We start from the raw sequence: 16349 nt of genomic DNA, 5'->3' as shown, positions 1-16349 counted from the left end.
TTTTATATAAAAGTTATCAATTTTATTTCTTTAAAATTATCGCGCTCCCACGTGCCTATTCCATTGTCGGTCAATTACTCCGATCGACCTTAATTGCGAAGGAAGAAGCTTCGAGAGCCAAGCTGGCAATACATTATCGTCTCTTATGCACTCTGCGCCGCGTTTGTATATATGCGTAAGTAAGCGGGCGAGCAATTCGCAGAACATTAAACGCAGCGAGCGTAAGACACGCAAGGAGACACGCTGCGTCGTATAAACGTAGTTTACAATATATTTTACAACGGCATCCTTGCATTTTTTTTTTTTCTACAACCGACTCGCTAGCTAGCGTAGAGTTTCGCTCGGTCACAGTTAAAGGTTTTCAAGGCTGCGAATCTCTCGTTCGGCGCTTTAACGATAGACCGCGCGGCTCGTCCAACTATCGTGCGACGCATAACTGCATAATTAACGAGAATGATCGGCCAAATAAATTGCGAGCGGCCCGTTCAAATAACGCCGGCGTGTCTGATCCTGAGTCGAGAAATAACAAGGGGAAACCAACGCGCGGATTTCGCGAGAATATTTTGTAAATATCGTCGCTGGTAAACGAAAGCGCCCTTCGTTATCCTCTATGGTATCAAGATATTTATAAGAGATGAATATAACGAAAATATTTCAAGATAGATAGATTTAATGAACATTAGAAAAAATATCCAAAGAAGAATAATGAAAATACTTAGTGAAGATAGATTTAACGAATATTAAAATCATTGATATATATACTGTATACATTTTTAATATTAATATTCCCAATTATTATATTATATTCAAAACTAGTACACAAATATTCATCTGTAATAATTTTTTTTTTTGTTAATATTGGTGTCACTTAATATATACTATAAAAAATTAGAGTAAGATAATTATCTAAGAAATCGTCAATTAATTATCTAAGAAAATTATAAATTATTATTATAATTTATCTGAGAATTATAAATTTAATATAAATAATTATAATAATTATAAATTATCTAAGAAAACATCGATATCTAAGAGAGAGAGAAAATTCGATGAGAAATGTAAAAGTAAATAATCTGTTAAGTAATAACTAGATTACTAAATAATATCTCTCTTTATCATTTATCTTTTCATCATGTTTTCCTCTCTTTTTCATACACATGATCACTCCATTTTATATTTCTCGCTGAAACATAAAATTCACAAAGTTTACGACATTGTGCATTCCTTGTTTCACACAAGAAAAGATATTTTTAAATCTGGCGCTAAGGCAGATTTTTCGTTCACTGACAATAGATTGAATATCTCTATGCCTGGATATTTACAAAGCAACGCACAGCAGCTGACGCAGCCATGATAAATCGAGATGAAATCTTTTCAGACTATCCGCACGCGAAGAGATAGCCGACAGCAGGACCATGAAAAGAATTAATCGAGACGGGGAGACCCCATCTTTTCTCCGACAAAACGATCTTTACCTGTCGACGTAGCCGTCGTTCAGGTAAATGGTCGGTACCCCTGCATTGGATGCTGCAGGGGCGTTCCCCTCAGAATTCTCCGTAATGATGCACTCGCGAGATAACGATAACTATACGAAAATCAATCGACAAGTTCTCACTAAATACAATTTTTCTTTATATGTATATAAAAATAAATAACCCTTTTTTATAAATATATTCTTACAATCGTAGTAAAAAAAAAAAAAAAAAAAAAAAAAAAAAATCACCGCGGAAACACGATGATCCCGAACGTTTACTGGATAAAATCTAACAATCACGATTACGCGTTTGGTTTTACTCAGGAAATACTCTTTCTTTTCCTAACAATAGAGATCCGATAATTGTTCGCGTCTTCACCGAGAGAGATGCTAATATGCCTCGCGCGCGCGTGCGATTAGGCGCAAAACCGGCGGGATACTAAAATCATCTCGAGATTTAAGATAGAACGAAACGGCAATACGTGGGCGGATCTCTGCACTGGACCCACACACGCCGAGCAAAACACTCGCTCGCTCGCTTGCTCGCTGGTTATATATCGGCTGGCTGTATTATTAGCTCGCGCAAAGAGAGAAAGAGAGAGAGAGAGAGAGATAGAGAGATCATATATATGCCTTTCCTTATATTATACATATGTATTTGCATAGGGTCGACACGAGAGAAATTCGTGGAAATCGCAGTGGCGAGCAAGATGCACAACTATCGTCTCTCTCTCTCTCTCTCTCTCTCTCTCTCTCTCTCTCTCTCTCTCTCTCTCTCTTCGATGTTTATCGTACGTATTTGCAATGATTCAAATTTTACGCGCGTATATTTTAATTTGGAATAGAAGAAAATATAATTCAATCACTGTGCATCTGTTACTGTCTATTCAATAGGTATTAATCTTCTAATACGATAATAAGTGTACGTAATCTTATCGCGTGTTTCAAGTACACACGCGACAAGATTATTTCGTAAATTTCCAATGTCACAGAAAAAATTCTCTACTTTTCAGATTTCAGATAGGAAAATAAAAGATATTATAGTATATAAAAGTAAAAAATTTACATAAATTAATATTATTTACTTTTACAATTTATATCTTTTTCGCAGATTGCACACGTTACTCGCTAGATGGTACTATGTATGCTGATGGTTTACGAGATCCATCGAAAATCGGAAAATAATGATAGGCAATACCGCGTATTTCGAAGGTAAATAACGTTTATGTTAATAGCGGTGCACGTGTGGCGATATTCCTGGAGAACTTTGAATACATCAGACCATACGGAGTCCGCAACGCAATGAATATACCGCGGTACAAATCAAGAGAGGCCGGCTTCTTTATGAGATCAATAAATGATCGACCCGTGTGCCTTCTAAGCACAGTGCGCGCTTATCAAACGCGATATATCATTCGTATATTATACTTAGTTCATGGTACATGCAACATACAACGTACTGCCGAACCCGACTGCATGTCGTTCATCGTGAAAACGATGACATAACCGCGTTGTGGTCAGAATGGCTGAACTAGAATAGACGCGCGCAGATATAATTTACTGATAAATTTGATCCTATTGCCATTCAACTTAAAAGAAATTGCAAGCACAAGAGTGATAGAAAGAATGACTTTACTTTTCTAAAAAGCAAGCATGAAATATTGTTAAATACGTATATAGATATAAAAATATAATAAGAATAATATAAAATATACATAATGCTATAATAATCATTAAGAATAATGGAGCAAAAATAATTGCGTGTACAATACAAATAATAAAATATTTTTAAATAATATATTTTTTAAAAAAAGGATATGTGTAGATGAATGTGTTTAATAATTATTTTTACAATCTAATAAAATTCTTCAAATTTTTGTCGTTTTTACATTTTGCATGTACCTATCGATAAAATTAAAACAAAAAATAATTTTGTTGTGAAAATATTGTAATACAATTTGACTAAATATATTACAACGTTCATACTAAATGTAAAATTTTAAGAAGTTAAGAAATCAATGTTTCTAAAAGTTTATATTAAAAAAAAAATAAAAACTTTATACATAATACATTCATGTCAACATTATTAATTGTAAGTAAAGAAAAGTAATTTCGTATCCTTACAGAAAATATTTTTTAATTTGCTAAAGATATCAATATTACTCAACAAAAATTAAAGAAGAATATTTGTAAAAAAAAAAAAAAAATAGTTTATCTCAATAAATTGCATAAAATACGAAAAAAAGTAAAAAATGTTTCAATTATATCTTGCAACGGCTAATAAAGATATAATTAACTTCCATCGGCGATTCGTTGATGCAGACCAAATCTCTTTGCACAATGTAACATTTACAACAAACAACAAAAATCGCACTAATAACAATGCTCGTAAAATATGTATTATATCCGGTTCGTAGATAAGTGAAACAAATGCGTTATAAAAGAAGTAAAAAATATTCGGAGCGGCAAAAACATAAAAGATCAGAAATATTTTAACGATCGCAACATCGTAATACTATGAGTATAATTACTAGAGTATTCGCTCGAGTATATTGATCTAAATAGCGCTGATCGATAATCTGCCCTAATAGCAATATATGAATCGATAATAGTAAAGGGAAAGCTGAGCGAATAAGATACTAAAATAAACTATTAAAAAATTTATCATAAAAATAGTTTCTATTTAACGTCTTATTTTGTTTCATTTTTCCAATATAATTTGTGAGAGAAAATAATGAATTTCTTTTTCTTTCTCTATCTCTCTTTCTTTCTTTCTCTCTTCTCTTTTTGAATTTAAAAAATAAGATTTAAATTTAATTTCTCAATTTTTTTAAGATCCAATTTCTTAAGCTAAATTTAAATACGTCTACAATTGCAATTAATAATTTTATTCGGCAATATTTTTGACATTATTACAAATTCATAAAAGAAAAGATTGAAATTAATGTTTTGTTAAATTAAACTTTAATTAATAAATAATTATATCAAAAAATATAAGTGCGAGGAAAATTATTTTATCGAATATTAAGACACAAGATCTTAGAACGAAAGAAACATATTGTTAGGTGAAAATTTTTTAATTTCAATTTTGTATTAATTTGATATAATGTAACGTGTAGATTCGCATATATGTACAATGATCTCGATTGTTCAATTGTCAACGAAAGAGAAAAAGAAAGGCAGAAAAGTAGAGAGCCAAATCGAGAGCCTGATCGTAATCGAGAGCGCGCGTCTCGCAAATTGAACTGGCGCCGAACGCTCAATCTTTATATTTAAGAATAACACTGTGGGGCAATGCAGATAAGAATGACCCGGACTGCCAGCACCAGCACCGTTAAAAGTCCATAAAATCTGCGCAAACGTGACCGGCAGTCAAAATCTGCGCGCAAGAATACGAATGGAGCGGTGACGTCATTCCGATGTAAAGTACGCTCGTCGTGTACACATGTCTATTCTTGATATGGGGAATACGTATGTATAAAAGTACTGTTACGAAAAGTGATTATTTCTTTACAAAAGAATTAAAGAAAATAACACGTACTTATAAATACGTACGTATTATGAATAAATACGTTTGTAATTATTAGTTTTTAATTAAAAAAACATTAAATAAGAGTTGCGAAAATTGTAATATGTAAAATCAAGAAATTAATAAAAATTGTTTCAATAAAATATTAGTTAAAAATAGTAACTGAATTACTTTATTAATTAATATTTCATATATGGTTTATAATTTAATTTTTGATCGATAATATATTTACATATAGAATATAGAATATCTTTATTAATTCTTTTCAATTTTGTAAAAAGCTATTAATAATTAAATATACGCGTAAAACTTCTTTAAACTGTTTAATTAAAAAAAAATAATTAAATAGAATATTCTTGTAATTTTTTAATAGTAAAATATTAATTTTATGTAATTTTTAAATATTTCATGAAAAGTTAATATATAAATTTTTTTAGTCAACACAATGTATTAGATTTTAAAGTATGTTATATTATTTTTATATCTTTGTCTGAATGTATTACAATATATTACAAGTGCTGTACTGACACTTGCAATATAATCCGAGGTGACTTTATAACCGCGAATTTCGCAAAAATTTTCTACTTTTAAGCTTGAATTACTACCCATATTTGGCAGCTCAAATCATAAACATATTACAAAATATGTACAAGTAATATTTCTCAAATAATAATTTAAAATTAAAAATAATTATTAACAACTTATTTCAATAACACATCCTGATAGAAAAGTATAAAAAAAAATTGTTGAAAAATATTTCGCAGATCTGAAGTGTTTAAAAAAAACTTTCTAAATTAATACGAAAAATCTTACATCATTAAAAACACACACAATGAGTCTCTATATTTGAAAGCTGCAACAAAACGGTACATGTACTCCGTAGAATCTCTTCAGGCGATACTTTCAGCGAAACTGAATCCATCGTCGAAGAGCACAGCTCCGTATGCAATCGCAGATTGCATCTGCGATTGTCATTCTGGCGTATTCCGAAGAGATCTTACGAGCCGGATACGATTCGCACAAGTCGGCAAAGTGTGTCACGTACCGGTACCGCCCGTTACAAAGCGCAGAGTCCGAAAAAATCGCAGTCGGCGTACACTGATTACACGACGCACCTTCAAATTCGCGACGGACGCAGCGTGGTATTAATCTTTTTTATAATACGATATTTTTTTCACATTACATATGTATCTATATCTCAGCAAAATTGTTATTTTTCGACGCGAAGAATCTCATTTCCGAACAATTATAAAGAAGATAATCTTATTAAATTTTTTTATAGAAAAGTAAACTTTGATTTTGCCTGTGATTTTACGAAATCTATAATCGATACAGAGCGCACGACTTTTAGAACACTCTGTGTATTCACGTTCAAATACATGAATCGATCAAGTATATGGAAAGAAGTGTAGGGGAAAGAAAAAAAGATTGCCCTATTTCTTGGTCGTCTTCGTATCGAAATCGCATTACTTGCAACTTAAATTATGATCAACATAGAAGAGACTTATGCAATTGTCTGACCGAAATCTGATATATTTCTGAAGATCTCTAAAGTATGCGAAATATTAAATGGATGATATTTCACTATTTTAAAAAAATGTGTAGGTAGTAACTTATGTATATTTATGATAAGATTACTTGCACACACATCACGCAAAAAAATATTTTTAATATAATATCTAATATAAATTGCCTCAATAAAATAACATATCAATCTAAGAGAAAGAGAAATTTAATTTAAAAGAGAGATAAATTTGTTTAACATTTTATAAAAAGCAGCGCACATAAATGCTTTTAAATAAATTTATCAATTAAAATATCAATTTCATATCTTTAGTAAAATATAAAAAAGTTTTCTTTCCTTAGTGTGTGTTTTTGTCTTCACACATTCTAAAAAAAGTTTTTATTCATTATTTTTCTTGCAATTTACTCTAAACTCTACATGTTTTGTTTTATCAAACAATTGAAATGCAACATTTTTCCTTCCGACTCAATATATTGTAATATAACGAACACCCAAAATGATATTAATTTAAACATAATTTTCGAAAAGTTTAGCGTACAGCAAACTCATTTTAAGAATCTCAATAAATTAATTGGACAATTCTTGATCTTTGATGAATTTAATTGAGGTTGTAAAATGTGCACGTGCTACTAACAAATAAACATTAATTTTTTTGTCACGTACGCGGGCAACATTCATACACTCTGCAGAAGATACCGATAAAGAGAAAGGGAAAGTATATATTATCCGAAAGTATATTCGCATGCAAAAGAGGAAAGATGAAGTCATAAATACGAAGGAAAGTGTCGGCGAACATGATTCCGCTGTGTTGATTTCACGCTGCGCAAGACTGAGCAGCTAAACGATAGAGTGAGAACCCTATGTGTGATCGGACCTTTTCCGTATTTATTATATTCTCTTCTCGCGTAATATAAAACCTCGTTCTATTTCACAGCATACAGCATTGCAACGCTTTCATCGATTTCTCAATACATATATCGATTGCTCTTATAGAAAGAAAAATTTCATGTTAATGGAAAGTAGGAGAAAGAAAGAATATATTTCAAAAATTGTCAAGTCTACAGAATTTATAATTAACAACTATAAATTGAAAAAAAAAAAAAAACAATTATATATAATAACGGATGTATGATACTGTTCGTATTTTAATAGAGCATTAAAGCTCTGTTATTAAGAACTTATACTTGTTGTAATACTCGTTATTACATTGGTTCCATAAATTTTTTTATTCCTTTAATATCTTTGACACCAGCGTCCACTAATATTCAATATATATTTTGTGTTTCTTACTCTGACTTACTCAAATCCATCCCAATATACTACATTCCTTTGTCCTCTATGCTGTTCGATTCAAATTTATCCGACCCTTGAAAATAGTGTAGCACCGTCCTTTACTCTTATACGGATATCTCGAACAACCGTCTTCCTTATACCTTGATATTTCAGGCGTTAATGCATAGCAGACAGCATGTTACTAAAATTAGAGTACGTTCCGCAAGTAGAATTCCCATCTCTCCAAAGGTAGCCGCATCTCGTGAAATATAGAATAATCTCCCTCTCAAATTAACCTTGATGACTCAAAGCCGTCACAGGCACTTTCAAGAATGTCAACGGTATTCCTTTGAAAATTGTGCGAAACAAAAATAGAAACGGATGTATGATACCGTTCGTATTTTAATAGAGCATTAAAGCTCTGTTATTAAGGACTTATACTTGTTGTAATACTCGTTATTACATTGGTTCCATAAATTTTTTTATTCCTTTAATATCTTTGACACCAGCGTCCACTAATATTCAATATATATTTTTTCAACAAAAAAGTTTTGTACTATTATAAATAAACTTAGTTAGTATTATTATCTAAAGTAAAACACATAATTAAAGTTAAAAATTGTGTTTAGAATTAATTAATATCCCATTATAAGAAACAGTTATTAAAAAAATCTACAACATAATTTTTTATATACAAATTAAGTATTTATTTTTACGAAAATATATCCAAATCAAAATAACACCAAAAACATGACTAACACAGTTTGCTCCGTCATGATTAATCACGTATCTTCGTCCTAATTAACCTTATTAACTGTAGCTAGAAATCGCATGATTGTTGCACCGTTAAACGTCAATTTACTTTCTTTTTCCGATGTTCAAATGTGATTCAACCGTACCTGATTGACGTACGTACTCGATTGCAAAACGGTCAATGATCTTCTGAAGTCACGTTCGCATTGTGCGTCATAAAAATATGATTCATATTATAAAAACAGAGAGAACTCATAATATTTAAAAATTATAACATTCGCGTTCGTACTATTTAAGATCGATTTTACAAGTTCTCATGCAACATTGTTTAACACAATGCAACATAAACGTAGGTATACATTTTATGTTGTAAAGGCGTGCGTGCGTAACCTGTACTTTAATCAACAATGTATATTATAATTCAATTGAATGGTTATGAATATAGTACACACAATATAATAAACGTGTTAATATCATAGGGGATAGATATAACATATATTATAACCTGTGCTTATGCCATAGTTGCGAATTTATGATCCGTGAATTTATGCAAATATATACATATATTCTTATAAAAAATTTACGCAAATATATATTCTTATATGCTCATAGATATAAATAACATTTTCTTGTAACAATAAAATATTTGTATAATACTTTTGTTCCCTTTTTATAAATTTACAATTTCACGTATTAACAAATATTTTTCGCTTTTAAACTTTATAAAAATATCAATGTCACTTTATCAAGTTATTCATGATACAATTTCTATTGATCAACAATTATTCTAATGTTTATTTTATTTCATTTTAAATCTAGAATATTAATTTTTTCCAAAAATATACAAAAGCAAAAAGTAGGCAAAAAAATGTATCAAGTTAACTAATTATTTAATTTAAACATTACAAACGCGCGCAAATCATATTCATGTCAATTCTAGAATAATTAACCAGCTACTTATAAAGAATAACTATAAAAGTCTTTTTGATCAATATTAGGAGAAAGAGAAAAATTATAGATAGAAGCATATATATCTCAGACGCATATAAAAATTATTTATTTATTAAATTTGATTATTTATGAAATTTTAAAATTATTTTTCTGAAATCTCTAACAATAAGTAAAGTCATAAGATTTTATATTCGTTGATATACTTTTGAATATATTAACCTGAGATAAGGACGACAACTAAGGATGACAACTAAGTTCTCCAACAGACGGCGGACTCGCTTTGTCATGATTTCCTAATTAACTGATCTAAGCACGCATACAAGATGACGCGCACGTTCACATTAACAAAGTGTTCACTTGCGCACGACATGAAACGGAAAGAAAACCTGTCTTGGATTAAAAGTGCAATGTGGCATCTAGGACAAAGTAATGATAAAATCGTAACCGCCGCGGTATAACGAATGTTAATAAAATTTTTTCAAATTTATGCATTTATTTTAACAAAAATATTTATTATCTTCTAGATATTTTCTTTAACTATACATTTAAGCATCGATGCATAATATAATATAATGTGTGCGTATTATTATATATAAATCTTATATAAAAAATGCTTTCAAAAAAATATTTATTTTTTATCTATATAATTTTCAATAAAAATTGTTACATGTTAATAATATTATCGTTAAATAATAACATCTTGAAAAGAATTATTCTCTCCTTTATGTATATTAAATTTTAAAAATGTAAACAATGTCATCTTAAATATGCTATTAATATTCTTATACGAGAATTTCTATTAAAAAACTAAAAAAATCTTCAAAAATTTTTTTATAAATAGATTTATATTTTATTTCGTGATTTAAAAATTATATATATATATATATATATATATATATTTATTTATTTATTATATTATAATTATATTTTTAACGAAAAATACCTATTTATCGCGTGCCAATACGTATAAATGCAGGACAATGTATGTTTGATAAGAGCATGATATTATAATATCACGTTACTAGAATGATGAAGAAACTTTGAAGCTGATACGTGTATACGCACGACTCTCTATCGACATCGTCAAGAAAGGGCAAGAATAACACTTTCTGCGCATCTTTCACGGTGCCTAGCCACGGTTTAACGATAAAACGCGTGAATCACCTTGAATGCATCCGACGTGTTCTCTTTTTCCGTGTCGTCGACACAATTTCAATATACTGACTTTGTTGATTCAAATTAATGTGCTATCAATGTATTAAATTTATATATACACGTAACATATTTACAATATATATATATATATATATATATATATATATATATATATATACACTATGTATAAAATTATTGTTAATTTTATAGAATCTTGAAACAATTTAAATATTTTTTTAGCTTTGATATTTAAATATTAATTTAGCAATCAAGAAATTTAGAAGTTCATTTTGCTTAATAAAAATTCATTATCAAATATCAATTAAATATATAAATTGTTTGTAAATATTTGAATTTTATAAAATTAACATTAACACTCCGTTTATTATATTCTCTTTAACGATAAAAAACTAAAACTTGTATTGCTTGTCGCTGCATTTTCTGGTTGAAAATCTATTGAATATTTCTATAAATAATCATTGATAGCCAATGTACTAAATGTATAATACGCTATAAATAAATACCATACTTCATACTTGTAGATGACGTAATAATCAATAATATATGCTTACGTAGTAATACGCGCGCGTCAATAACTGACAATATATAGATTTTATATGACGTATACGTAATACGTAAATGGCCGCCAACGCATAAATCTTATAACATGCAGTAATATATCGGTAATCAAGAAGGCGTTAACCCGTGCATGTTGTTATGCAAATTAGGCTCTTATCATATAAGGCACATTTACTGTAAATTTATTGCGCGCATTAATTTGCTCTTCCATTTAAAATCTTTTGAATTTTACTCATTTTACTCTTTACTACACTTTTAAGTATTTACATAAGCAATATAGAATTGTCTATATAAATTGATGTCGTGATCAATAAAAAAGCTCAAGAGACAATGATAGATCAAATATAAAAATAAAATAGCAACAAAAAGTATGTATTAAAGTATTAAAGTATAAAATATCACATTAAAACTGTTAAATATTCTCGATTCACGGTTTTCATATTTTTCCAGATATTGTATATTGATCATTAGTTTTATTCTCTTTTTAATCTATTTATATTACTTCTAAAAAATGTAGTTAATTAGTTGTATAGAGTAATATTTTCACAGTACATATCTTATTCAGAATTCTTTATAAATAAAAATCAATATTTTATAGAATTATGAAAAATGAAAATGTTTTCTGTTTAGTAGCAGATTTAGATTCTGTAGCAGAGAGAAATCATTCGAAAAAGTTAAACTTCTAAAAATATTGTTTTTAAAATATACATATATTTATTGATTTCCGTTCATATCACTCGAGACTTTTAATCGCAAAAAAAAAGTAAAAAACCGCGCAAAATAAAATACACAATCTCGTAAATCGTACAGAGGTAGAGGTTTTTTTAATTTCTATATTTCATTTATATATTTTGTATTTAATTTATATATTTTGTTATGTGCTATCTCTCTTTCTACCGTAACGGTCACTCGCGTACAGAATCTCGAACGGAACAACACGTTGTAAACGTTGTCTAAAGAAATGTCTGCTCTTTTAAGAGCACAGGAATTATTTCCACAAAAGAATCGTAATTACGAGAGCAGCATAATGAAGATTTCTCATGCTTGCTCGTGATTCTCACGAGTTGTTCCACCTTCGTCGCGCTCATTTAGGACAATCAACTGAGACGATTATCGCGAGCACACGCGAATGTTTAACTCGGCCGATTGTGGACGACGACACGGAACAACGCGTGGACGCCAGGATTACGCGGCGATTACCACGGATGATCGGCGAATTTATTGATCGAACCGGTTCTCGCGCTTTCCGGCTGATCAGGATGTGCACGCGCGACGCATCTTATGCATTACCAGCATTACGTAAGTATGACACGCGATTTTCCCAATGCGCAGGTTTTGAATATTAAATCTCACAGTTACGTACAATAGTTATATTATTCACCTTTTGCTTCTCATACTTAGAATTTCGTATGTATTTAAATTCACCATTATTATTATATATTATTTTATTTATATATTATTATATATGATTATTATAGTCTCATAGATATTATATAATTTAGATTTTCATAAATTACATACATATATCTCTTTCCATTTATAATCATAATTATGTTTTAATTTTGTAAACAATATTGTCAAAAAATTGATATTAAAAAAGCACGTGTGTTAAGTTCGTTTCTTCTTTAAGTTAGTTTTTTCCAAAAATATCGATGCATCATTGTTCTTAATTTCATGTATCTTTAAGGAAATCATCTGCGACATTAATCAGAAATTCCATCAAAAGTTCCAAGTTTTAAGATAATCAATCGTACGAAATCAGTTTTTCTGAAATTCGCGGAATCATCGCGGAATCACGCATAAAATGGAAGCTAAACATAATTAATTTCTAAACAAAAATGTTTGTCTATACATCTCTTTACGATTTAATCGTACCGCTTTTCTTATTGTACTTTCTTTTTCTGCGAATCTTCGATGTCATCGAAAGAGATTATTCTGTCAGACAGATTATATCTGTCTTCCTCTCTCGTTCTCAGAGAAAGTTGTCGTAAAGCGCGTAATCGGCGGAATAAATCGGCGTAATCGCACGACAAGGATAAGAATACACGCATGTCGTGGATAAAAACCTTAAGCCGGTGGCGAAATAACTTACAGAACTGCTCCGCAAAATAAATTTAAAAAAATCTAAACAATCAATATTGTTAATAAATATTGTAAAGCGCAAAAAAATCGACGTGATTTAAATTTTCCTATTATCAGATGATAATAGATATATCATAAAATATTATCAATCAAAAATAAATTTTATTGTCCTATATGCATACCATGATATGTCTACATAGATGATTGCTCACATAATATTTCAGTAATAAACTATCATTCACAAAATTATCATAAAAATCTACATTCATTAAAACATTGTATCACGTAAGGCTGCAATTGTTTGGTTCTGCACAACTGATAGACAGAAAAATATAGCGAAGAAAGATAGCAAGAAACATATAACGATATCCAGAATAATAATAGAATCATGCAGACGGTCGTTATCGTATGTACATAGTCTAGCAAAATTTTTAGTAGTTAGATAACCCCTTAGACAGTCCGCGAGAAAGCGGCATAAATCTCCGAATACTTCCATTACTAAAAATAACCGGTTTTACACGTTATTCTTACCGCGTCATGCGTTCACGCATCCTGCTTTCTTCGGTAATAAAGTTGAACGTTGGACTCAATAGCGTCATTTTGGTTAAACTTTCTATTAAGAAGCCGATCGATGTTAAAGCGCTCGCTTTCGCTTAAACGAGTAATATCATCGTCCGTTTTTTCGGTGATGCAACTACAAGATGTCAAACGAGATATCGGTAGACTTATATATTAATAAAATCATTAATTATGATTCGATAATCAGTGTTTTGTTTATATTATCTTAAATGTGACAATAACATATAATGTCCATAATAATATAATAGTATAGTAATAATATAGGCAGTAATATATTCATAAAATAAGAAATATATATAATCGTACACATAATAATATATTAATTATATAATATATAATTTATAAATATGTGAATATATAAGGAAAATTGCACAAACTACGTCGCACAGCTACTCAGTACGAAAAACACGTGAGAAAAGTTAGCGAAATACTCCAGACAGACGGCGGAGCAACAAAGAGCTAAGCGCATCGCATCATCTTCCCGGGAACACACCACGTGCTTCAGAGAGAGTCGCGAGTTTTATCTCTAAGAAACCCAGCTGAACCGAACCGGTTTTCACATTAATCTCCGGTTCGCATGAAGCGTCCAAGGGAAGATCGACGAAACAACAAATGTCTGCTCTCTTTTTAACACGACGACCATTCGGAGCTTCTAATTCTGAATCAAATACGGTTGCAAACTAAAGCGACGTATGTCTTTTATATATCGCTTCTTTTATAATTCCGCACAACGTGATGCAATAACTTGTCAAGTATGTACATATGTACGTCAAGTATAAATATGAAAATCACGTATATACGTGACCAATTTCGCTGCATTATCATGCGAAATGAAAACATTGTCGTGTCGACATACATTACTTCATAATATGAGCGAACGCATTTTTCATCGTACAGGATTAGCATATGTGTTTGAATATATGTATGTTTATAATTTTGGAAGGAAGATTTGAACCACGTACTTTTGCTTTGAAATAATTATACTTTTATATATTTCCATGTATCAAAAATATTTTGTTAATTATACACACACCACAAATGTTATTGAAATTGAATTTAGCATTTGCCACCATTGCTCTGAATCCTTCAGTTGTCGAAATATGTAAACTTCGAAAAAATTCTAAATTCATGAATGACATTGTTTCGACTCGTACATGTCGCATAATTTATTTGCCAATTATGTACGCTTATAATGTGCCAATAATATATCGTAATATATTAAAAACAAACTCTAAAAAAGAGACTGGCACTTCTTATTGTACTGTAAAGACAGTGCCGAGAGTAATTATTTTACTGCTACAAGAAATATAATCTCAGAAATGTTACAAAGAAAACATCACGTGACGAGAGCTTCGATCGAGGTAGCATTTCTACCTCTCACAAGTCAATCTTACGTATATTGCGCAATTTAGTGCTAATTAGTCACTAATTACATTCTGCAATTACGAGTTTAGTTTTTAGAAACGCAATTCGAATGCGTTTGCAGGAAATGGAATTACAGATGGAAATATTTAAACTACGATTAAAAACGCGTTTGCCATTAAGAAGAAAACTCGAGTGAGAGATGAAAGGAAACCACGGATGAATGGATCGGAAATAATTACAATGAGATAATTATTGAAAGGTAAAATCGAATTTAAAATAGAAATTAAATTGCATTGCGCGAATGATCCAATATCATTTTCTCTCTAATAAACCACTCTTTTAAATCTTAATGAGTATATCATTAACACTTTCCAGACAACTTTACGTTCTGACAGAAAAAAAATGTTCAAAAATTATTTTAAAAAATAGATAAATTAGTAATTTCAAAATTTTATTTTTTCTTTAATTTAATTTAAATTTTTTTACTTTAATTTTCCTTAAATTATTTTTAAGAATAGTAAAATATATATAGAATGTATTGTAATCTTTAAAGTTATTGTATATATAGAATATATTGTAATCTTTAAAGTTATTGCCTCTAGAATTTCAAAATAAATAAAGTAATTTAACTTATTCGACATTGTTTTTGCAATTCTATAAATTGCAAAAATAATACAATAATAATTGCAATAATAATCGCAATACAATAACACGTTAAAAATAGAAATAAAATTCTGTATTATCATTATCTGTGATGGACGATAACAGTTTGCATATCTTTTTACAAGTACGTATTAATATCATGTTAAAAATTATATAATATTGCAAAGACACTGAAATCGAAGATTATACATATGATTAGATATACGATTCAACATCAACAGCCATTCCGTCGTCATTTGCACCTTGTAAACATTATCTCCACAGTTTTATTCGTCGACTCAATACGGTATGACCATGTAATCATGTAATGTATATCTCACGAGAACCGTTGCGCAATTGTCGGATGACAAACTACATTCTAAGCAGATGACGCGCTGAAGCGTCGATTCCGCTAAAAAACGCGATGAGTGATGCGCTGACCG

General features: G+C 29.9%; 1 protein-coding gene across 5 annotated transcripts in view; it reads right to left on the bottom strand.

Annotated features, from left to right (window-relative positions):
- Positions 1–16349, bottom strand: part of Ssh (Protein phosphatase Slingshot) — a 108595-nt gene that overhangs the window by 62404 nt on the left and 29842 nt on the right. Inside the window, exon 1 of one of the 5 annotated variants that reach the window (XM_072887956.1) lies at positions 1476–1695. The exons of the other annotated variants lie outside the window; for them this stretch is intronic. The gene's annotated coding sequence lies outside the window, so the exon portion shown is untranslated. Of the gene's footprint in view, positions 1–1475; positions 1696–16349 lie in introns of those variants that run through there. 5 annotated transcript variants of the gene reach the window in all.

The sequence above is a fragment of the Anoplolepis gracilipes genome, chromosome 3 (assembly GCF_047496725.1).
Source record: "Anoplolepis gracilipes chromosome 3, ASM4749672v1, whole genome shotgun sequence".
Taxonomy (NCBI): Eukaryota; Metazoa; Arthropoda; class Insecta; order Hymenoptera; family Formicidae; genus Anoplolepis; species Anoplolepis gracilipes.
Note: the sequence above shows the minus strand (reverse complement) of the source record. Positions and strands in the feature narration are given on the sequence as shown.